Source organism: Equus caballus, chromosome 1 (genome assembly GCF_041296265.1).
Source record: "Equus caballus isolate H_3958 breed thoroughbred chromosome 1, TB-T2T, whole genome shotgun sequence".
NCBI classification, from domain to species: domain Eukaryota; kingdom Metazoa; phylum Chordata; class Mammalia; order Perissodactyla; family Equidae; genus Equus; species Equus caballus.
The window spans coordinates 24,497,644-24,520,423 of NC_091684.1; the positions used below are offsets into that span (position 1 = coordinate 24,497,644).

Below are 22,780 nucleotides of genomic sequence, written 5' to 3' on the forward strand. Positions count from 1 at the left end.
CAAGGCAATAAAGAGAATGCTGAAAGAAGTGGCATTCAGTTATTTTTTTCATGTAAAAAAGACATTGTGTAAGTTAGGGGCCACATAAGTACAAGAATCAAGTGAGAGAGGAGAAAATTTTGAACTGGGGGCTTGTGGTCCTAATTATGACAAAGTAAAGGAAAAGGGTTGTTGGCAAAGACACTAAATTGGGCAGCTCACTTTCCTGATCCCATGGGGATGCCTTTGATCAGAGAGGGGTGCTTGGGGGCCAGCCGCATGGCTGAGTGGTTAAGTTCCCTCAATCTGCTTTATTGGCCTGGAGTTTCACCGGTTTGGATCCTGGATGTGGACCTACATACCACTCATCAAGCCATGCTGTGGTGGCATCCCACATAGCAGAATTAGAATGACTTACAACTAGGATAGACAACTATGTACTGGGGCTTTGAGGAGAAAAAAACAAAGAGGATGATTGGCAACAGATGTTAGCTCAGGGCCAATCTTCCTCACCAAAAAGAGTATACCTTTAAAAAATAAAAGAAGGAAGTGCTTGAGGGCTGAGGGCATGTTGGGGAAGATAAGGATGGAACAGTCCTGTGTGAGCAGAGGGCAGGACAGGTCTGGCAGCCTCCGTTTGCAGGTTTGGGACATCTGAGACCTCACTAAGTAAATGACAATAAAAACTATAGCAAAGAGACTTACTTCAGTGTCCACTTCATTATCTTCAAAGGCCTTTCACATCTATTCATTAATTTTAACCTCACGAGAACCCTCCTCAGTCCCGTTATCCCAGTTTCACAGATGAGGAAGAAAAAGAGGTTGGATGGGTTATAAATTATTGAGAGTCCGATAGATAAAAAGCACTGAAGACAGGGGTAGAACTCAGATTTTCTAAATCCTTATTGCCACTTCTATCTTTCTCTCTACATCCTAATACGGCAGTGTCCATGTGTACACGTGTGCTTGGGTGCGCGTGTGTATGATGGGGCCTGGCAGGGGATTTGTCCGCTACGGGAGAGTTGTGTGCTGTCACGGATAAGGATTCTGTGTATGAGGACAAATGATAAATTAAACATCACCGTGTCTTTGCATTCTTTGACCCTCATGATAATCAAATCTCTGGCATTCTGATGGACTTCGTAATTGAATTTTATTTCATTTGGTAGAACATCTACTGTCAAGTCTGTGAGTAGATTACTGAGTTTTTTTAATTTACCTTTTTTTTGTGTGACATCCAAAAATGTAAAATAAAGCAAGATCTCCACTGTCTGGGCTTGTGGAGCATAAGCCCACTTGGTGGCGGGAAGGTGGACTTCTGAGGTCCCTTTCATTTTATAGAATTCATTATGGTTTCATCTCCTATTGCTCCAAAGGTCCTTTCATATTAAAGCTCATAGTCAAAGCACTAAACAGGCCCATCCTTTATACAGAATCCCTGGATTCTTTACAACAGCAGGACCTCAGGTCCTTGAATCTGACATCCACAGCGTTTCTGCGACTTTTTCTTTCATTGTTCATTATGACCTCGCAGGAATCTGGGCTTCTTGTTTTCCTGAGATGTGAAACATCTCTTCTTCCATCTGAGCAGTTACCAGGCAGCAGAGGGGCTTTGTCTCAACTGGAGATAATGCCTTTAAATGGTGTAAAAGATACCAAAGTAATTGCTTTTGTTTTAAGACCTTTATCTTGGAATAGAAAACATTGAAAACTAAGATTGTGTGGAAAACTATAGCCATATCATGTCACAGGTTCAGCGAAACTAGAGTGTTTGCATTTGTCACTTTTGCCGAAAGAGTGTCTTTATGATGTGTGCGTGGGATTTGCTTTCGGCCTCGTTGTAGGAGCTGGCTCTGTGGAGGGAAGTCTCTTGTTTTGAGCTTATTGGCTGGCCTGCATGTAATCCTAGGCTCCAATGAAAAAAGAAGAGAAGGTTTTATGTTCTGTGTTAGAGATGACTTAGATTATGCTAAGGAATTTTCATATAGATACTAGTCATAGGAAACAAATTCAGATCAATGAAAACATAAAAACGGCTGACTGGTTTCCTGTCACAAGATGCATTGCAAGGAATGGTTTCAGCACATGAAAGAAACCTGGGGCAGCACTACTAGCAATGTGCTTTTAGATTGGTGCTTTCCCTAGTTTTCTCTGAAAAGTTGGAAAATCGTGTTTACATTAATGCCATTTGATATCAAATAGATTCAGATTTGCAACACTTTCAGTTGCACTACTGGGAAATAAAGTCTTAGGCAGTTGGAATTATAAGTCAAAATTCTGCATCAGCTAGTACTTTAATGTAATGATATTTAATATTTGCAATATTTGTGATTGCTAACATTTATTTTCTGGTTCCTGTGTGCCAGACACAGTTCTATATATTCTAATTCATCACCATCTGATGACCTCACAGTATTGTTATCATCCCCATTTTACCCATAAGAAAACTGAAGCATGGACATGGTAACCAACTTACTCAAGACCAAACAGATAAGTAACAGTGCTGGAATTCAAACTTGGGAATTCTGTATTTTTGAGGACGATTAGCCCTGAGCTAACATCTGCTGTCAATTCTCCTCTTTTTGCTGAGGAAGACTGGGCCTCAGCTAACATCCATGCCATCTTCCTCTACTTTATATGTGGGACACCTACCACAGCATGGCTTGCCAAGTGGTGCCATGTCTGCCCCTGGGATCTGAACCGGCAAACCCTGGGCTGCCAAATCAGAACGTGCGCACTTAACGGCTGCGCCACCGGGCGGCCCCCATACTTGGGCATTCTGAATTGAGAGTCCTTGCCTCCTGAGACAGTACAACAAACAGCCTGGAGTCCCTTCTGAATCATCAAAGAAAATTACAGTTAAGGTAACTTTATTGTTAATAATCTCACACATTCTATATTTCTGAATGATAATCCATCTGGATTATTTAGATAAAAACCCTCTGTTAGCCAAAATCTTTATTAACCAGAAATCCCTGTTTCTTTGTCATGTTGAATAAAAATTGCTAGGTGTCTCAAATGTCTTTGAAATAGGGCTGATGCACGTATTTCTGCTATAGGAAGATTGTCATTCCTGTTTTATAATAGCTGCACTGTAAAAGGTTTTTTGTACTTTTTCCATTAACAACAAAAAATGTTCTGCAAATCAAATGGGTTTCTTTTCACTTTAAGTGCTTATAGTTTATAACTGAATGTTTGTGACCCCCTCCCCGAATTCATATGTTGAAATGTAATCCCCAGTGTGATAGCATTTGGATGTGAGGCTAGAAGACGGCTATCTGTGAACAAGGAAGTGGCCAGAAGACTTAGTACTCATGTGTTCATTTCAATATACTTCTATTTTCATGTATCATTTAAGTATGTCATTTTAAAGTGAAGTGACTATATAGAATTTGGAATTTCCAAATTGAAAACAAATCTTGTCTAAAATTTAGTATTTTTCCTATTATTGTCCTTTGTTAAGTGATAGAATCTATGGGCAAAATAAGATGTTGAAGCTCAGTTCTGTTAGACACTGTAAGACCCTGGATTTAAAGAAGGAGGGAAGGAAAGAGGGAGGGAAAGAAGGGGAGAGACAGCCACAGATCACGCGTAGAAACTCTATCCCTGACTCTAACAGGAGAAAGAATTGCTTTGTCTGTTTGGGTTCAGGAGTTGAATGCAGTTGGGCCCTTGTGGGAGGAGGTACAAGTTGGAAAGGTGAGCCCAGGATTTGGGGCTATGACTCCATGACTCCAAATAGGCAGAAACGGATGATGTTTTATTATGCCTCTTAGTTAAAGGACAGACCATTATCTTAATTGATTCCTTTTTCTAACAATTAAACTTATTTATTGAGTTATGTTTGTGTTTGTATAGGAAAGAATACGCTCGCTGGCTTTATAATGATGATCCCTTGAAACTGAGATTTGTGTTCAAGATATGCATTTTATGGGCAGTTTTTTTCCAGGGGATACCTCTGTTCCATAAAGTGGTTATGCACTGATTATTTGAGAATAAGCAGTGCTGATTTTATCCTTTTCTTGTCGTTTGAGCTCTGGTGGTGTGTTTTTCACTTCTTTAAGTGTCCCAGTGTTTGGAGTTTTAATGATGACATTTAGAACAGAGAGAGGTCAGCGGTCAAGCCATTGAGGATTTGGGAAGGGGGAGATTGGATGTTGGAGCTGATAAGGAAAGTTTCTGAGCATATGGTGACAGGAGAGCCACCCAGGGCATGGTGAAAGAGGGACAGACAGAAAAGGCATAAACAGAAGTCAACTTAAAGTGTTTCATCTGTGGGGTTATCAGTTAACTGTGGCTTCTTCATGACATGAACCTCCCTGTATGATTGGGCCGTGGATGTTCCCTACAAAACTGTAACACAATTAGAGACAGAGCTCCAGCTTTCTCTCTCCGCCCTGGAAGAAGTTTGGTGAGCGGAGAGTAAATTTCACCATTGCATCAGCCAGTTGGATCAACTTATTTCCCCTATTTCTTGCCCTCTTGCCCTTTGTCACTTATAAATGAGTTGCGTGAAAAAGACAAACGTTATTTTGCTTTCTAGAAATCTTTGAATTAGCTATCAGTGGTTGTGTGCTGGTTATATGATTAGAGATAGCTTTCTCCCGTCCTCATGAGCCATTTCCTTCTGCAAACTAAAGTTTCTATGCTCCCAGAACGCACGGCAGATCATCGTGTTTCCTAGTAATTGGCAGAGAACAATTAAAATGAAAAGAAAAGCTCACTGGCAAAGGAAAGACATTATATCTGTGTCTCGCAGACCAATGGCCCATAGCTCTCCTTCTGTGCTACCCGGCAAGGTGGGGCAGTGGTTGTGCTCCATGCTTTCCCAATGAGGCAAGAAAGCAGTGTTGTAAGTGACTTGTTCTTCCAGGACATGGTGGCTGTTGAGTCTCTCGAGTCCTGGCCCATTGCTCAGCTCACTGAACTGTACAAGTACATCGCCTCATCTAAGCTCTTTTATGAGGTTCTTTCCCATTTCTGAGCACATTTTTTAAAATGGTTGATGGGATGTTTGTCGTGATTAAAGCCCCCCAGATGTCTGTACTCTGTGACAACCAATGTCGACAAAGAGCTAGCTCCGCAAGTTCTCACATTCTTTTCTGCCAAATGTCGTAAAGAAACTACTGGTTTCTGAAATTAAATAGCTGTGTTTCTCCATGGCTGGAGCTCAAATTAGAGAGATGTGTGTAAAGAAGGATTCTCTCTCAGAGTAATCCCTCACAGGTGACTTCAGCCTTTAGAAGAGAAAAGCCAGTTACGGATTGCATCTGGTACTCAAAGCAACTGCTTTGAAGGGAACATCTCTCCTGGTTTCTGTCCTGATATGGCCCATGCTGAGGCAGCCTGTGCTCTCCGCAGGCTGGTGCCCAGCGTATCCTGATATCTTCTTTATTTCTGTAGCAACCATGAGACAACTCCAGGTGTTAATTAGAAATGTCTCGCTGTATTATTTTCCCTGTCTCTTGTCACCCTGATGGGCTCCCCTTCCCTTTGAGTCAAACTGCCAATGTTACTATCTGGTAGGAAAAAAGCACAGAACTTTGTGTAGTATTAATAGACGAGTTCAGTTATCAAGTCAGACCCCACAGGACACGCTTACAACGGCACTAATATGCTCACAGCAATATTCTCTGCCCACTGGTAAAGTATACAAATATAAGGTGGATGTTGCTTTTAAAAAGTGACTTTTTAAAAAAATTATTTTTTCTATTGTTATAAAAATGTATCAATCAAAATCATCTTCATTGCAAGTAACATAGGACGTCTTTGGACATGTATTAAGCATGCTTCTTCATTAAATCTTGTCTGTAAAAATCGAAGTCACCAGCTTCTCCTTTATGTCAATATCTGTTTCCCCTGTTCCAGACCTCTGCTTCTCTGCTACATTCCTGTCTCACATGAAGGGACACTGGTGCTTTGCTCTATTTAGTACACAGAAAGTAACGGGGATGCAAGAGTTGGTGGTATGGGCAAAATAAACCAGAGGAGCACAGGAAGAGGATGCTATTTGTTCTTCAAGGTTTCTCTCAGACATCTTCTCTCTCCATGAAGTCTTCTCCAGCCCCACGATTCAAAATCAATCCCCTTTCAGTCTGTGCTCCTAGAGAATTTTATTTCACCGTGGTCCTCAGTGCATTCTCTGTTGGATCCGGGGCACCTGTGCTCATGTCTGTTCTCAGAGTACATGTCAGGCTCTTGTGAGTCCTAATGAGAGTACCTAACACTTATTAGGGATGTCCTAATGATGGGGCCTCAACAAATGTGCTCTCATTCAATCTTTACCTAGTAGGCACTAGGAGGAGAGTCTCCTATTTATTGTGTTTTATAGATAAAGCAAAGAGACAGTAAATAATTTGCTCAAGTCAGCTAGGAAGTAAGTGTTGGGACTCAGTTTGACTCCACAGAACCCACTCTGATCAGTGCGTAGCTCCTGCCCTCTAGTTGCCGCTGGGCTATTGATTGATAAGTGTCCAAGGGAGTAGAGTTCTTGGCTGTTAGCTGACCCGTTTCACCGCCTGCCCTGAGCTGTCATGTTAGTCTTTCAGCAAGGCTCTGAATGTGACATTTCCCTGGTAACCCTTGACTCCCAGTTAAATATCTCCCTTTTGCACTCAGTTCAGCCAGACTTTCCTTCTTTCTGTCCGCTGAACGTGCCCTGCTCTTTTCTGTCACACAGGGAATGTATCTCTTTGCCTGGAATCCTTTGCTCTTCACCTGGTTCATTTCTTCTCCTGCTTTAGCTCCCACTGAAACTTCCTCAGGGAATCCCCCAGTCACATGCTTTCACAGCACCCTGCACCTTTTCTTTTGCAAAAGTTATTACACTTCGAATTCGTCATTGTCTCAGGGCACACAACTAGTTATGCTCATTGCGGTGTCCTCACCACCTATCATAGTGAAAAATCTTAAAAATAATTAAGTTGTTCACTTTTCCACTTGCATCTTACCTGTTATAAAGGTTTGCACTTCCTGTTTTCCCTTTCTGCACCATATCTCATATAGTTCTCCAACCATCTGTTGTTGAGGCATTTCAAAATAAATATCTTCTAAAAAAAACTCAAAAAAAAAATATCTTCTAAGTCAGAGGTCTTCAACACTTGATGAATACTGGGGATCTGTACATCTAGGGAGCTTTAAAAAATTTAGGAGTGGGACCAAGGTTTCACTCTTGGTCAATTAAATTGGAATCTGTTTGGGGTGGGTCCCAGATGTTGACATTGACATTGTTTTATTCCCTTAGGGGATTCTAAAGCACCGCAAGGATTGAGAACTATTGATTTGAATGGTGATTGCACACCATAGGGACTGTGCATAGACGTGCTCTCTGCCAAACAGGTGTGTGCATTTCATAAATATAGACAAGTTATTTCCAGCTGGAGGTGAACTTGTATGTCTGAAGAACTCTTGCAAACTCCTAGCAGTAATGGTAAGAAACGAAAATCTTTATGAGACACCAGGGTTTCTGCTTATTTGTTTGTAATGAAAACTATTTGACTTCTGAATCCTTTGATTTGCCTCTTCTTTTGCCACAGGCAAATTCTTGCAAGCATTTTCGATGAACGCGGTAGGAGGACTTTGTATTGCCACCCATGAATGAGTTTCGAATATTGTAGCTCTTCAAAGTTGCAAGCCGCCTTTTCCAGTTTGAGTCACTTTTTCAGTTGACTAAAACTGTTTTTCTGATTCAAGAAAAGAAATACACAAATGGAAAAGAATAAATATTCGTATTTGGCTCACTCTGCATTTCATATTCGATTACCTACTTAACCTTTGCCCATCCAACTTCATTTACCTGGGGCAAAATGTGACCTGCAATTTTTTTTTATAGAAATAAAGATTTTAAAGGCTTCCAGTAATGCCAAAAAGCCTGCTAAAAGCTGTTCTTATTTCAATATAGTAAATCATAAATGGGTAAAGTGGATTTCCCTAGAAGTATGTATTTTAAAATTTAAGAGGGGCGTACATATTTGGAGAGACTAATGCACCTGTACTCTGCTAGTGGAAATCACAATTAAAGTTTTTAAATAAGAGAATTTGACTTGAGACAGGGTTTCTTAAGCAGTCGAGTGAATGATTGAGTAGCTTTAAGTGAGGGAAAAGCAGTAGTGTTGCATGTAAGCTTTGAATTTACACAAAGGAAATGTACTTGCAAGTTAGATATGTCATTGTCTCATGATTTTGCCACACCTAGAAAGTAGTTGATTCCTGTTTTGTGCTGAATATGTCCTTAAACTAATAGTGAGCCAAATGGCTTTCAGTAAAAATGCTGAGAGGAGACAGGGCGGAAATTCTTTGCTATGAGTTTTCCATAGAGCTCAATGGGGGGAAAAGATCATTTTCTGCAATTATTGATTTCAGGCATTTTCCTATCACTAATGTTCTGAAAAGGGCTTATTCTGCTAGAATATAATCCATAAAATTTGATGAAGAAAAAATTCCCATTGTAGGATAGAAGTTGAGAAGTAGCAGAACAAAAATTCATAGGGACAAGTGAAAAGAAGACAAGAACAAATCAATGGGAGGCTAGGAGCAGATTTAGGATTTCTGTAATACTCTGTCCTGAAAAGTGCTTCTGTGACTGCAGAGGCTGGAATTCAACTTGTGTCTTTGCATTCTCCTGTAAGGAGAGGACATGTGTGTCCATATATTTATACCTGCCACATAGTGGGTGGTCAGTAAATGCTACTTGAATCTGAGGATGCAGAGAACTAGGGTGACCATATATCTTGACTTGTTCTGGAGAATTTCAGTTTATTATCTGTTGTCCTGGGTAATTATTCATAGCCCTTTTCAAAAACATTCTGGTTAATTGATAACTTTTATGGTCGCTTTCCTTAGAAGCAGAGTCCTGCCTCTTGGGGCTTGATTAACTGACATGCAACTGATTGGATAAATTCTGAAATTTGTAAATGATCCTTGATTTGGACTAAAATGTCATCCTCATGTCTGAGTTTGTCCATAGATTCCCAACAGCTGAGAAATGATAAATGAGTCTATCCTGTAACCATCAGGCCTCTGCAGGGGTGGGTCAGGACCAGAGGGATTTAACAGCTCCATTAATGACCCAGAAGAGCTATGTAAGCAGCTTGCTAATGAAACCTGCAGATGACACTAAATTTGTAGGTGTTGGAAGCAACAATTGAAGCATGAGTTAAAAAGGATCCAAGCCCAGGCAGGGGCTAGAAGAGAAAAGTCCATTTAAGCTAACTTTGTAAAACAAATCTATGCAATATCAATAGTCCATAAGACCAAGGCAGAGTAGGGCACAGAGATGACTTATGTCATTGAAAAGTCCGTGGCAACAATTTTCTTAGTCTCTAAGGCAGGGAAAGGATAGTGGCACGACACAGGGTTAGCATCAAAAGAATTGGGTTCAAATTCTAGTCCTTTCATAGACTAGCATATTTTGAGCAACTCACTGCAGCTCTCTGGGATTCTCAGTTTCCTTTTGTAAATATTAAATTAGCAATGTGTCTGAAAATGCTTGGCCAAACATGCAACTTGATACAAATTGGTCAGATCAGATTTTAAAAGCAGTGTCATAAGACCAAAAATCATTCTTTCTTCCACTATATCAAGAGTCCATGAGTCTCCAGTAAATATACAGATGGGCTTCAAAGGATCCATGAACTCCCTCAGATAGTACATCAGATATTTTGTGTGTGCCTGTGAGCATGGCTGGGTGTTTTTCTGGGGAAAATGTCTAATAGCTTTTATCATGTATTCAATAGTGTTGACAGCTAGAAATACATTAAGTACCTCTGCACTGGACTGTGACCTTCTTTTAAGTTCCTCTTCAGCATCTAGCCACACATTGAGCTTTCTGTACCTTCAGCATCCACAATGGCTCCATCTCAGAGCCTGGGCAATTGCTGTTACCTCTGCCATCCTCCAGAGATTTTCAAGGCTGGCAAAGTTTCAGCTCCTTGGAAGGGTCCAAAGTATTGCCCCATCTTCAGGAGCTCTCTATCACTGAGCCTTGTTTTGTTATCTTCATAATACAGAACTATCTAAAACTTGAAATTGTCTTGTTTATTATTTCTACTCATTTGTGTGCTACTATCCATTAAGCTACAAGCTCCTTGAGAACAGAGTCCTTGACTCTCTTGTTCACTGCCAAATCCCTAATACCTAAAACAGTGTCTGATCCATAATAGGTGCTCAATGGTTGTTTGTAGCAGGGAGGGAGGGAGAGATGGCGGGAGAGAGGAGGGAAGGAAGGAAGGGAGAAAGGAAGGAGCTTGGGAACTTTTCACATAGAATTTGTCACGTGGTATATATTAAATGATTTGGTGAATGAAAGATGGAAAGGATGTATGAATGAGTAAGTACGATTTACTGAGATTGTTGTAAAGATGTGGAGAGAAGAATGATGCCTCAGCAATGGAAAAATTCACCCTACTCTTCTTTGGTACGACAGGGAGTTTTTGCTCTCTAGCCTGCAAAACCTTTGACGTTATCTAGTCCTTAAGTTGTTCTGGATGGTGCTTTTGGTTCTAAAAAGATAATACCCAGTCACAGTTCCTCTGTGTTGTAAGAATAGACTAAGCTGTCCATTGATGTAATTCTTGGATGCATACAGGAGCTTTGGTGCAACTGCTGATGAGATGAACTCTTTGCCAAGAAAGTCTATCTAGAATTTAGTTTTGAGGAGAGGTTCCACTAAAAGCATTTTGTGCCACTTGCATTCAGCAGGACTAGAAGGTTCCAAAAATAAAGCCTAAGTGGAGTGGCATTTTTATCACTGGGATTTCTGTTGAGCTGCTCTACAATCAAAATATATCCTTCAGAATCAGAAAGCCACGTCTTAGGTGCTTCTCCTCACAGGAATCAACCTCTTCTGATTGTGTAAAAGGAATTTTCCTTGTGGCTGAAGCCTATACTCCTGTTCTTATTTGATTGATTCATATCTCACATCTGATTTTCTCTGTCAAGTGTTTAAAAGTGACCATTTTCTCTGAAAGCCTGTCAGCATTGGATAGTAAGTTGCAGAATAAAAGAAAATATCTGACCCTTATACATAAGCATCAACCATTGAACCAAATCTACCAATATCTAAGATTCAGAAAGATTAACTAACAAATATATTTGTTTGGCTAAATCTCTCCCTTAGACTAGTTTTTAAAAATTAAGGATTTTGGTTGATTAGACTTCTTCCCAGAGGACTGTGTGTTACTGGGCCAGGTTTCTTAAAACTCTTGGGATATTCATGTGTACTTGTGGAACAACAAACCCAATTTCATATACTAATATCCCTTATTAAATGGGCTTGGAGCCAAAAATCCTAAACTGAGGCATATTGCATGTGTTCCCTGATTACTCTCTCTTCACACAAGCCATTAGCCAGAGCTGGAACTTTAGCAGCATCTATCTATGCCAAAAGTACTGGAAAAATTTTTCTCCTAAAAATCCAGATTCATTTTATAATTTTTACTGCATAATTAACTATAATGTTTGACACTGTCATCTTCTTGACAGATTCTAACTTGGAGCATCTGGTATTATTTAGCCGAGAGCCTAGTTCTATTCTCCAGATACAAAAGGGTTCTGATTAATTAATCATTGCCCAATCTGAATAATACATTAAAGATAAACTTCAATGCTTAGTACAAAACAAAGGGGAAAGTTTTCTTATGTTACAGAAGATGGAGTTTCCTATTAATAGAATGTAAAAATGAGTAAGTTTTAGCACTTCCTCGTCACAGGTCCAATGCCAGAACTGAAACAGGCAGAGTATCTTCTTAGATGGTTGTAGTTTGGGGTTCAACCAGCAGAGCTTAGCACCCGCCCTGGAGTGTTTATCCCCAGCTCCTCTCTCAGCCACCGCCTCTTGCCTTCAGTGCCTCTGTCTCACATCTAATACATCCTGTTGTCTGTGCCATGAAGGACTCAATGAGAGGACAGCTCATCGAGAGTCTAGATTGTAAATTCTCTATGAACTTTATCTGTTCAATTCTGGTGCCCAACAGAGTCCCTGACACCAGCAGACACTCAGTAGGTGTTTGTTCAATTCACGAATGGGAATCCTTGCTGTGCCAACCAGTGGTGGCATGTAGATTCCCAAGCTATCAGTGCCCTCTTCTTTACAAAGGCTAGAAATTGGTGTAGTTCATCATTTCGTCTGTTTTCCTTCGTATACATGCGGCTCTGTGACCCACAGGCTGTATAACCACAGACTGTCAAATGCCTAAAGTATGTGATTTGCATTGGGTTAAATACAGCAATAACCTATTTATGATTTGTGTTGCTTTCTGTCCCTTTTTTTAAGAGTCCTTAACATAAGTTTTTCAAACACAAAGTCTCTGTTACTGTCATTAAACGTGGCTTTGTTGTGTGGCTTTGTCAAACTACCTCCTCCATAAAAGCCATCCTTCTGCTTGCTAGTTGTGTCCCTTCCATGGCTTTTCCTTTAGGCCTAATACTGATGACTTTTCTATTCCATTCCAAAGATCGTCTTCACCTACAGTCTGAATAAGTGTGAAAACCTGTACTTAACTAAAGTTACATAGAAGACATAAGTCAACTCTGAAGGTCATGAGGCATTGTCCATCTTCACATACCCCCCAAAAAATTTGTTTATAAGTATTAGTTATTAATTCATTCAAAAATATTTACTTTGCCAATATTACATCCCAGGCGAGATCCTAGCACTGGAGATACAGAAGTGACCAAATGGCAGGCTTCTGCGTTCATGGAGCTTAGATCCTAATTGAAAGACTAATTAACAAGTCAATGTACTATTTCAAGTGGTGTTAAGTACTATGAAGAAAAGTAAGGCACAGCAAGTAGAAAGACAGTGCGATGATATGCTAAGGTCGTTGTGTTGTTACTAAGGAGCTTACTGGGCATTCTTGAGCACCAATTGTATTCAATGCTTTGTACTAAAAGCCAGTTCCCTGTAAGGCACCTGCAGTCTGATGATGGAGATAGGGAATGCCTAAAACAGCTAAGACATAAATGTTAAAAATAATCAAGCCAATAAGGGAGGTACAGAACAGTATCCAAGGGCTTTGTAAAAAGAGAAGGGGTCCATCTGGGTAGCAGGACTATAAAGGCTTCCCAGAAGAGGGTTGTGGGAGACGAACCCAGGTGAGGATGAGCTTCCATTTCACAGGGAGCCACCTGAGCAAGGACATGCTGTTAGGAAAATATTGGCACTGCACTGAAGTTACAAATGGCTTGAGTGCAGTGAAAGAATCAGATGCTATTGAGAGAGCAGTGTAAAGTTCCCTTGTAGCCAAATTTTGAAGAGCTTTGCATGCCAAAGTGAGAAATTTGAATATAAGAGTAACTTTAAAAAAATAAATATTTAAAACATTTTTCCTGATTATCAGAATAATAGGTTTTCATTACGTGAAATGCAGACAGTTCCTTATAATAATGTTTCAGGCAGAAAGGTGAGTGAATCAGAGCTATAGTAACAAAATAATAACCTATCAGTGGTGTGTAGACAACCTTGGAGTAGAAAGAGTTGCAAAATATCATGTAAGTTTATTGACGTCACCTGCAGTAGTTTTGTTTTGTTTTGTTTTTAATTACTTGTTCTCCAGACATCTGGTTTCTATCTAAAATAAAATTGAAAGCCAGATGGGCCTTTTCCAGAAACCTTATGAAATTCAAATATGTAGCCATCATCATGGTTTAAGGACTGTTTGAGAGACACAAGACTTCTTTGCGTAATGCTCTTTCTTGCACCCTTTACTCTAAATGGTTGTCCAAAACATTGTGAGTCCTCGGTGGGGGGAGGCGCCCTAATTAAAGATTACATTTTCTGGAAGCGTTTTAAATTCCAGCACTTAATGCAGGAATTTAGAAAGCCAAATGATCTCTTCCATGGAACCAAAGTCCTTCCTTTTTCAGATTCTTTGCTTCCTGTTGGAATAATAAATGTCTCCTTTGACACACTCTGATGCACGTAAGACCTGTCAGTGCCCAATGTAAAGAGTTTTAATCCTTTTGCGTTTTCTTATCCTCTCTTTCTGGGCTGCATGTTGACTTTTATGGGTGGTAGTCACTTTGCCTTTGGGGTCCCTTTCTCTGTAAAAACATATTAAAATTATATTTTATGACACCATTGATATAAAGACAAATATATGTTAATTTACTTAAACATTTTCTTTGGCTAAAAATTATTCTTTCTTCTCATTTTAGAGTAAAGTAAAACATTGCCTTGGTCCCCTAAAACTAACATGAGCCTTACGAACTCTGCATGCTGCCTACTAAAGGGTAGGTTGGTTCTTCGTCCTATCTGTGGAGAATTGATTATAAGGTAAATTGAAAACCAGTATGCATGGCTGGGCCCAAAGTTGTTCATGCCCCATAAGCCTCTACAAATATGGACTTCAAGTCAGATATTGCATACTTTAAAAATACCTCCCAGTGGTACACTAGGAACATGGAAAAAGGTCAGATCCATTTTACTGACCTTTTCATTCTGGTCAGTAGTGGCAGCTGCAATTTCCTATTTGCAGTGAATTTAGGAAAAATATGGGCCTCAGAGTACTTACATGACAGCCACCGGGGCAGTTAACTAGGGCCCTTTTAATGGAATTTCAGCTTCCTAGGCTGCTTTAATGGAATCAGGTATTGTGGATCAGAATCTCAGTGTTTGAGACGTGTGAATCTCATGCACACTTAAGCTTGTAGCCACTGTCCTAAAACAAAAATCTGTTTGGGTTACTCCCTCTAGTAGCTCTCCATTGTGGAATAAAGCCCAACTCTTGAACCTGGCATGCACTGTCCTTCGTTATAGGGTCTCACTCCTCTCAAAGCTCCATATCTGGTTCTCCAACCCCGCTGAAGTCCCCGAAGTTACTCACATGCTCAGTCTTCTCTTTGGACCTAAGATCCCCTTCTTTCACAGGACTGTCAGTTTCACATGCATTCCTAAGGACTCATCCCAAATGCCACCCCCTCTCCAAAGCTTGTGTGGACCCCTTGGTATAAAATTGGCACCTCCTTTCTCTGTGCCCTGCCCAGATATCTGATTTACCACCTGTGACACATCATTGCATTTGTTTAGTTTCGACTTTTCCCTTACAAGTTAGACTGTTCCTTTCTTAAAAGCAGGAGCTATTTCTTCTTTATTTATTTATTTTACAAAATACAATGCTTATTTTTAAAGGCAGAGTACATTTCTTGTTTATGTTTGTTTGCGTTTTGTGTTTGTGTGTATATGTGTGTGTTTGCTTATTTATGTATGTTTAATTTATATATATATATATTTTTTTTTTTTTTGAGGAAGATTAGTCCTGAGCTAACATCTGTTGCCAATCCTCCTCTTTTTGCTGAGGAAGACTGGCCCTGAGCTAACATCCGTGCCCATCTTCCTCTGCTTTATATATGGGACGCCTACCACAGCATGGCTGGCCAAGTGGTGCCGTGTCTGCACCTGGGATCAGAACTGGGGAAACTCAGTCCGCCGAAGTGGAACATGCGAACTTAACCGCTGCGGCACCAGGCCAGCCCCTTAATTTATATTTTTATTTCTCAAGGCTAAACGCATACCTATTAGGCATGCAGGATAGGATATCTTGATTCTTGGTTTCTTTCTTTTTTTTTTTTAAATGAGGAAATAGTCAGGCATGTATTGGGTTAGAGGAGATTGAGATTCAAAAGCAAGGTGAAAATCACCAGAAAACTATTGAATGTAAACAGTTAAAAAATAAAAATCCTCTGACTTTGTTATAAACAGTTCTCCATCACAGGTCTTTTATTTTTTTCAGCAAGAGGGAGAGGAGAAGAGCCAGCCAGGAGCCAACATTGGCTATTGGAGGTGATCCGTTGTTGGTGTGAGCAGGGCGGGGAAGCTGACGTGGGACAGGCGTGAGTGCCTGTTGAGAGAATATAAAAATGCACAAGCTCTGTACCCCTACTTTTCTGGAACTCGTAGTCTAATGTAGACAGCATTATCAAAGACCCAGAGACAGAAATGAGTGGGCCTTTCGGAGGGACAACTTAGTTCAATCCGTTGAAGGTTTATTGAACCAATCAAAGATACAGATCTTCCCTCTTGGAGATTTTTCCTCTAGGTGGTAGACAGACATTCAACACCAAATCCTACAGTTATAACTGCAAACTCTGGTGAGCATTATAGGCAGTTTCCTGTGGACGGGCTGGGGCAGACGGGGCTGGTGGTAAGTCTGGAGGCTGAAGGGATAAGATAGGACCAGATTTGGGCAGTGAGGAGGGTGGCTTGGAGGCCATGATAACAAAGCATTTTCAGTCAAGGGAGAAAAGAGACACTTAGCAAGCTTTTGGGCCATGGAAGGAAGCTGAGAAAGACCTGGTAACTTGTTGATAATCTTAAAGAAAATCAGGGGGCTGGCCCGGTGGTGCAGCAGTTAAGTGTGCACATTCTGCTTTGGCGGCCTGGGGTTCACCGGTTCAGATTCTGGGTGCAGACATGGCACCGCTTGGCAAAGACATGCTGTGGTAGGCGTCCCATGTATAAAGTAGAGGAAGACGGGCATGGATGTTAGCTCAGGGCCAGTCTTCCTCAGCAAAAAGAGGAGGATTGGCAGCAGTTAGTGCAGGGCTAATCTTCCTCAAAAGAAAAGAAAAGGAAAGAAAATCAGAAAGACTTTATTGCTTTGTGTGTCTGGAAAGCTATTCTTCCTCTAAACTCAGTGCAGCTATTTCCTGTTTCCCTTGTGTCTTCATAGCAGGAGCATCATTTCATCTGGCAAGGGAGAACCTGAACTATTCAAATGACAAAATCAACGTGACAAGACTTATTTTCCAATATGAAACCAGCAGGTGGAATAAAAACTTATGACAGAAAGGACCTATTAAACTATCCATTCCTAAGACCTCCTCCCTGAGGACATGAAAGGATTTTATCTTTCTTGTTAAATGCTTTCCACCTCTTTGCCTGGACTGGATTTTAATGACTGCGGATCCAGAGGTCTTAGTATTTCCCTGGAAATATTTTCCTGCCATCAAATCGACTTGTCTTGCAGGATTATTGTTATTATTATTTTTGCTTCTGACAAAGATATTTTTGCTTAATTTAATTCTTTATTCGAAGAGTGACAGATGAAGAGGAATGAATTAGAAGCCTGGGATCTTTGGTATAATAAGTTGGGAAATCTAGTTCAAATATTTTAACAAATGTATTTTGGGATAGCCACAGAACCTCCAACATGGAGTTCGTGCCTGCCACAGTTGTGTCAGTGTTTAATGGCCGGTCATTACTTCCCCTGTAGTAAGATGGAAGTCGGAGGTAAATCAGGGATTTCCTGTACACAGCATGAGAGCTGCGTTCTACCTACCCATGGCAAAGGCAGACATTGCTGATTGGTCACAGCACAGCCACACCGCTCTAGGATGGCTCCAGAAAAGTATGGACAACCGACAAATTTGAGTTAGCATAAGAGAGAAAAGTTATTTGCCAGCCTGGTTCTAGAAGATCTCCAAGTTCCCTTATAACTCTCGAATATGTGAGTCTCCCTGAGGTGTTTGTTTTAGAATTTGGTCAATTTCAAGCCTCTTCCTGCCAGTTTAGAGCTATTCATTATTATTATTCTTGTTCCTAGTTCTTGTTTTTGTTGAGTTACTGGATAATGTTTCCCAGTACCGTGCCAGAAATGATTACACCTGACTCAAAGGCAGAGTGAAATATGTAGATACAAGTTCTCAACCACGACAGGAGACCTGTAGCCTGTCTGGTTGGTCAGCACCTTTTATTTAGTGGGGTTGTTCCAAGAATAATTATAGACGCTGTGCTTAAGAGTTTGCTATACTTTAGGGTTGATAGCATTGTGAAGTTTTGAAGACTATCATGTCTTCGCTTGAGATGGTGCATTTTTCACGTGTGTGTGCGTGTGTGAGGAAGATTGGCCCTGAGCTAACATCTGTTGCCAATCTTCCTCCTTTTGCTTGAGGAAGATTGTCACTGAGCTAACATCTGTGCCAATCTTTCTCTATTTTACATGGCATGCCGCCACAGCGTGGCTTGATGAGTGGTGCCAGGTCCACATCCGGGATCTGAACCTGCAGATCCTGGGCTGCCGAAGTGGAGTGCGCAAACTTAACCAATACACCACCGGGCCGGCCACAAGATGGTGCATGTTAACAAATCTCTGTTATGGTCTCAGATTGGAAACTGGAACAAGGATTTTAATTTTAAAAAGGTTTACATTTTTCCGAAATGCCTTAAGAGCTGTTCTTTCATGTTTCATCAAAAGCTGAGTGGTAGATAGGGAACATATTATTATTCCCATTGGTGATGAAGAAATCAAGGCACAGAAAGGTTAATCAGTTTGTCCAGGCAAAAACAGATACATACTCTGAAAGCCCTGTTTGAAAGCCATGCCCCAGCCAAAACCAGGCCCCAGCTGGCTAAGAGTTCTGAGGTCTGTGATCTCCTCCCTCCTCATTTTTCATTGCATAGTTGGATTTACATACTGTGTTTTTATGTAAAATTTTATTTGAATGTAGGGTTAAAAATGTTTGAAAACTGTTGGTGCAGTGGCAGGAGAAATGAGCTGGGAGTTTGAGTGTATTTCATTTGCAACTAAAAAACACAAATGAGAGTAACCTGCCTCCAGAGCTGAGGGGATTACTGCTGCTCCAACTACAACATCAAGGGTATAGGCCTAGCTTCAGGCCCGCTTGAATCCTAGGGCTTTAGTCCTCAGAAATCTGCCGTCCCAGCTTTCATCTCGACAGTGCTCTGAATTTGTTTCATTCTCAGCCAGGGTCTTTCAGAAGGTGGCAAAGATAGCCAACAGTCGTGAAATGCTTAACTCACAGCAGGAGAGACCCTCTTCCAGTGGCATTAACCAGAGGTCTGGCTGCTTCACATTGTGTTAGACAGGGTCACATGCTCTCCTGGATAAATCATCATGTAGGAATCTATGTGATAAAATATGCCATATTTTAGTGTTTTTTCCCTCCTAAATACAAATTATATCATGCTATATGGTTGTTTTGAATTTGCATTTTTCCTCCCATTTAACAATATATCCTTTTTTTCTTTCTTCTTCTTCTTCTTTTTTTTTTTGCTGAGGAAGATTGGCCCTGAACTAACATCCTTTGCCAATCTTCCTCTTTTTGCTTGAGGAAGATTTTCCCTGAGCTGACCTCTGTACCAATCTTCCTCCATTTTGTATGTGGGATGCTGCGACAGCATGACTAGATGAATGATATTTAGGTCTGTGCCCGGGATCCAAACCCATGAATCCCAGGCCACTGAAGTGGAGTGCGCAAACTTAACCACCACCCCACCAGCCTGGCCCCGACAATATATCTTATAGATGTTTTTGTGGGTGTCAATGCATGTAGATCTATTTTACTCTTTTCAACTGTTGCATGGTATTACACTGTATACATGTAATGTTGATTATTTAACAGTTTTACCAATAATGAGCATTTAAGGTGAGTTATTTTTGTTAGAGCAAATGATACATCATATTGACAGCCTTTTACATACCCTTTGGGCTGTGTATGAAATTATTTCTCTAGGATAGATATCAAGAGGTAGATCTGCTGGGTCGAAAGCTATAAACTTTTCAACTTTGATGAGTGCCACTGGACCTCCAAAAAGTTTCATCCGTCCCTTAGATTTTTGGGTTATAATAATGTTCCTGCTGCTGCTAATAGCAAATCCTTATTGAGTACTCACTCTCTGCCAGGTACTATGCTAAGTGTTCTCATTTAATCCTACAACAACCCAAACACGGTTACCCTATGAGATACATGCTAATATTATCATTATCATTTTACAGGAGAACATGGTGAGGTCTAGAGAGTTCTAATCACTTGGCTAAATTTAGAAAGCTATTTGTCTGGTCTTGATAAACTAAAGATGAGCTTTATATTCGACAGTTTGAGGGTATGTTATTTGGACCATCCAAGCTGCTCAGGGAAGAAATTTATCCCTGAGTCTTAGGCCAAATACATTAAGGGGCAGATCCACGAATGTTCCATATATGTGATTTGGATGCTTTGCAGTATTTCTGCAGTCATGATCTGGCATAATTAAATGTGGAGTGAAACATAAAGTCAATAAAAGAAAGTCGCTGCTGAGGTTCTTACTGATCTGAGCATTAGCGAGAGAAAATTAACATAGCCAGGAGAAAACAAAAAAAGGGGCCTTTAGTTAAAGCAACAAGCACATTTCATAGAGTAGGGCGTATTTCTCAGTACAGTCATTGGCTGGTGTGTAAAATGGTTGATGTGGTGGTGACAGTGACTTAGGAATCTTTGAAGGATGTAAACGTTATCGCTTTGTTGCTGGCTTCCTGGAGTCAGTCGCTATTAAGTAGCCTTACTTTACTTAATCCTGGGAGGAAATGTGTTTATTTAATCTTCAGTTATTGTGGTCAGATGTTTAGCTCTGTTTAACATAGATTGCAGTGGTGGAAGACTGTCTGGTCTCTTTAAAAACTAGATCAACTGCTGAGCTCTTAGGAGGTGGTTAATTGGTAGCTGCTGAGTCGAAAAGGCCCCCCCATGCCTCCCAGCTGAACCCAGAGGAGAGCCGGAGAGGAAAGAAGGCTGCTTCCAACTCTTCCAGAAAGAACAGGCTGAGCTCAGTCATTCTGAGAACCAAGAAATAACCAGACCAGGTAAATTTAAGATACTTTGGCTCACAGTAGAGAATATTAAAATATTCTTGGCACATTTAAGTTTTAGAAGTTTCTAGAGAACAAACTAGAAAGCAGCATGATATAGGGCCAGAATTTTCAGTCATTTATAAAGAGGCTTGGTATACTTTCTACTTTATACTTTTTGGATTACCTTCCCATTGCTTAGCTCACTTGTGTTTGGTAATTTATGTTTTGCTTTTGTAAATGAATCCTCTGTTTTGGCATAAACTCTTGTGGCATTCCTTTAGCGTTTGTTAGCAATCTAAACCTAAAGCCTGTCATGTTTTCACTTTCATATTTCTTTTCCTGCTATCTTCAAAAGAAGAACCAATTGCTGCTGACCTGTTGGCAAGGATTAGAAGGTAGAGCATAATATTGAACATTATAAATATCTTAACTGATTCAGCCAATGGGAGGCCAACTCACCTCTCATAGATGGGGACTATTCAGTGGGAGCATATATTAGTATCAGTGTTACCCAAGTTTATAACATAACAGAAGTACTAACATTTATAGACTTTGTTGCACTTGAAATGCACGCCGTACACTGGGCAGTGTTAAACGAGTATTATCACATTTAATCCTCCCCCCCGCCCCGCCCCGTGCCGCAGGGAGGTTCTCCTTTCACCTTCATCCACATTTTACCAGTTAAAAGCAAAGAGAATTTCAGCTGCTCACCTGGGACCATACTTACTAAACGGCCAATTCAGAGCTAGAACTTACTCCGTCTGATTCCAGGATTCCTTACACCGCCTTGCTAGGTGCTTGCTTTCTCTTCTCCACACGTTTTCTACAGCTTTAGGAGAAATTCATTTTGTTTTTTTTCTGTTTTGTTTTTCCATCCAGAGAAGCTTGTGAAGTCTCAATTTGGTGCTCTTTAACAAATCTCCTTTTTTCCTCTCTAGCTTTCTTTGGTGACACTGGCCATAAATAACTAAGTGGAGGAATGAACAAAGTGTCCTCAAAACAAAGCACATAGAAAGTTCCTTTTAAAATTTGATTCGGGACTCGTTGAGCAAGGTGCTCCTATTAGCCTTTCCAGCTGAAGCAGTTGGGACTAATGATCCTTTTCTGGTGTTTACCTCAAAGGGACATTATAATAATTGGATGCATTGTTTGCAGGAATAACAATATAATATGCAATATTTTGAGAATTGCACCAAGTTTCTCCGTGATTTCGCCTGGAAATGATTTTATCTGAGAAAGACGCTGGGTTTCCCTACTCCCACAGCTCATTTATAAAATATGCCAATATTTATTCAAGCTTTTTTAGATCCAGAAGCCAGATAGAAATGCAAGCGTATTATAGTTGTTTAATCCTTATTGAGTTCCCAGCAGGGCTGTCTGCAGCCCGAAAACATGTACCTAGACCCTTCTCTCCTCTCCTGGAGTCTGCATACCAGTGTGGCCCCTTACGCTTCACAGTTAGTTACGTAACTTCTTTCGCCATGGGAGCGTTTTACAGTCATTTAGCCTATTGGAAAACCAGCTTCATTTCTTTGGTTCCTAATTTAAAACATAAATGGCCAGTAGAAAACTAGCCAAAAGGAGAGTTCTTTTTAAATGGAACCCTGAACAATAAAGAGGATGATTATAGCTCTCAATTAAATATTTTAGAACTTGAAATTTTCTTAACCAAGAGATTTCCTTCACCCAAATGAGAGCTGAGTGGTCTGAATCTAGTTATTGTGGTGGGACATTCAGGAGATGCAGAAAAGGAAGAAGCACTATCTAAGGAGGTCCCAAGTCTAGATCTGAGCTGATTCTAACAGCTGTAGGTCTCACTTGTGTTGAAAGCAACATTACAAACAGTTGTGTGGAACCAGCTCAGAGAGAAACAATGAATCTCTTGGTCAAGCAACCTAAATAGCTTGGTGAGGTCACCTGCAAGCTTGGTGGGCCAGAGAACTTAAGTTCGTTTATATTAGTATCAGTAACCCCCTCGTCAACATGTTATATGTGTGTGCATGTCTGTGTGAACATGAAGTATACTGGTTAAAGGTTCCTCATTTCTACCTCACAAATGCTCCCTCTAACTGGTGTCTAAAGTGAAAGGACCTAAAACCCAGCATTTCTTATTACCAAAGTATCAAACACTTTTCCCTTCATACTGGGTAAATTAAACAAAAAATATGCATCCAGGGCAGGCTTTTAACATCACTCTATCCCTAGCAGGTGTAACATTATGGCACAGTGTAAACATG

General features: G+C 40.5%; 1 protein-coding gene across 7 annotated transcripts in view; it reads left to right on the forward strand.

The window, feature by feature from the left end:
* The window catches only part of SORCS1 (sortilin related VPS10 domain containing receptor 1), a 484,049-nt gene that overhangs the window by 95,493 nt on the left and 365,776 nt on the right, over window positions 1-22,780 (forward strand). The window contains exon 1 of one of the 7 annotated variants that reach the window (XM_070260944.1): window positions 20,237-20,555. The exons of the other annotated variants lie outside the window; for them this stretch is intronic. The gene's annotated coding sequence lies outside the window, so the exon portion shown is untranslated. Of the gene's footprint in view, window positions 1-20,236; window positions 20,556-22,780 lie in introns of those variants that run through there. 7 annotated transcript variants of the gene reach the window in all.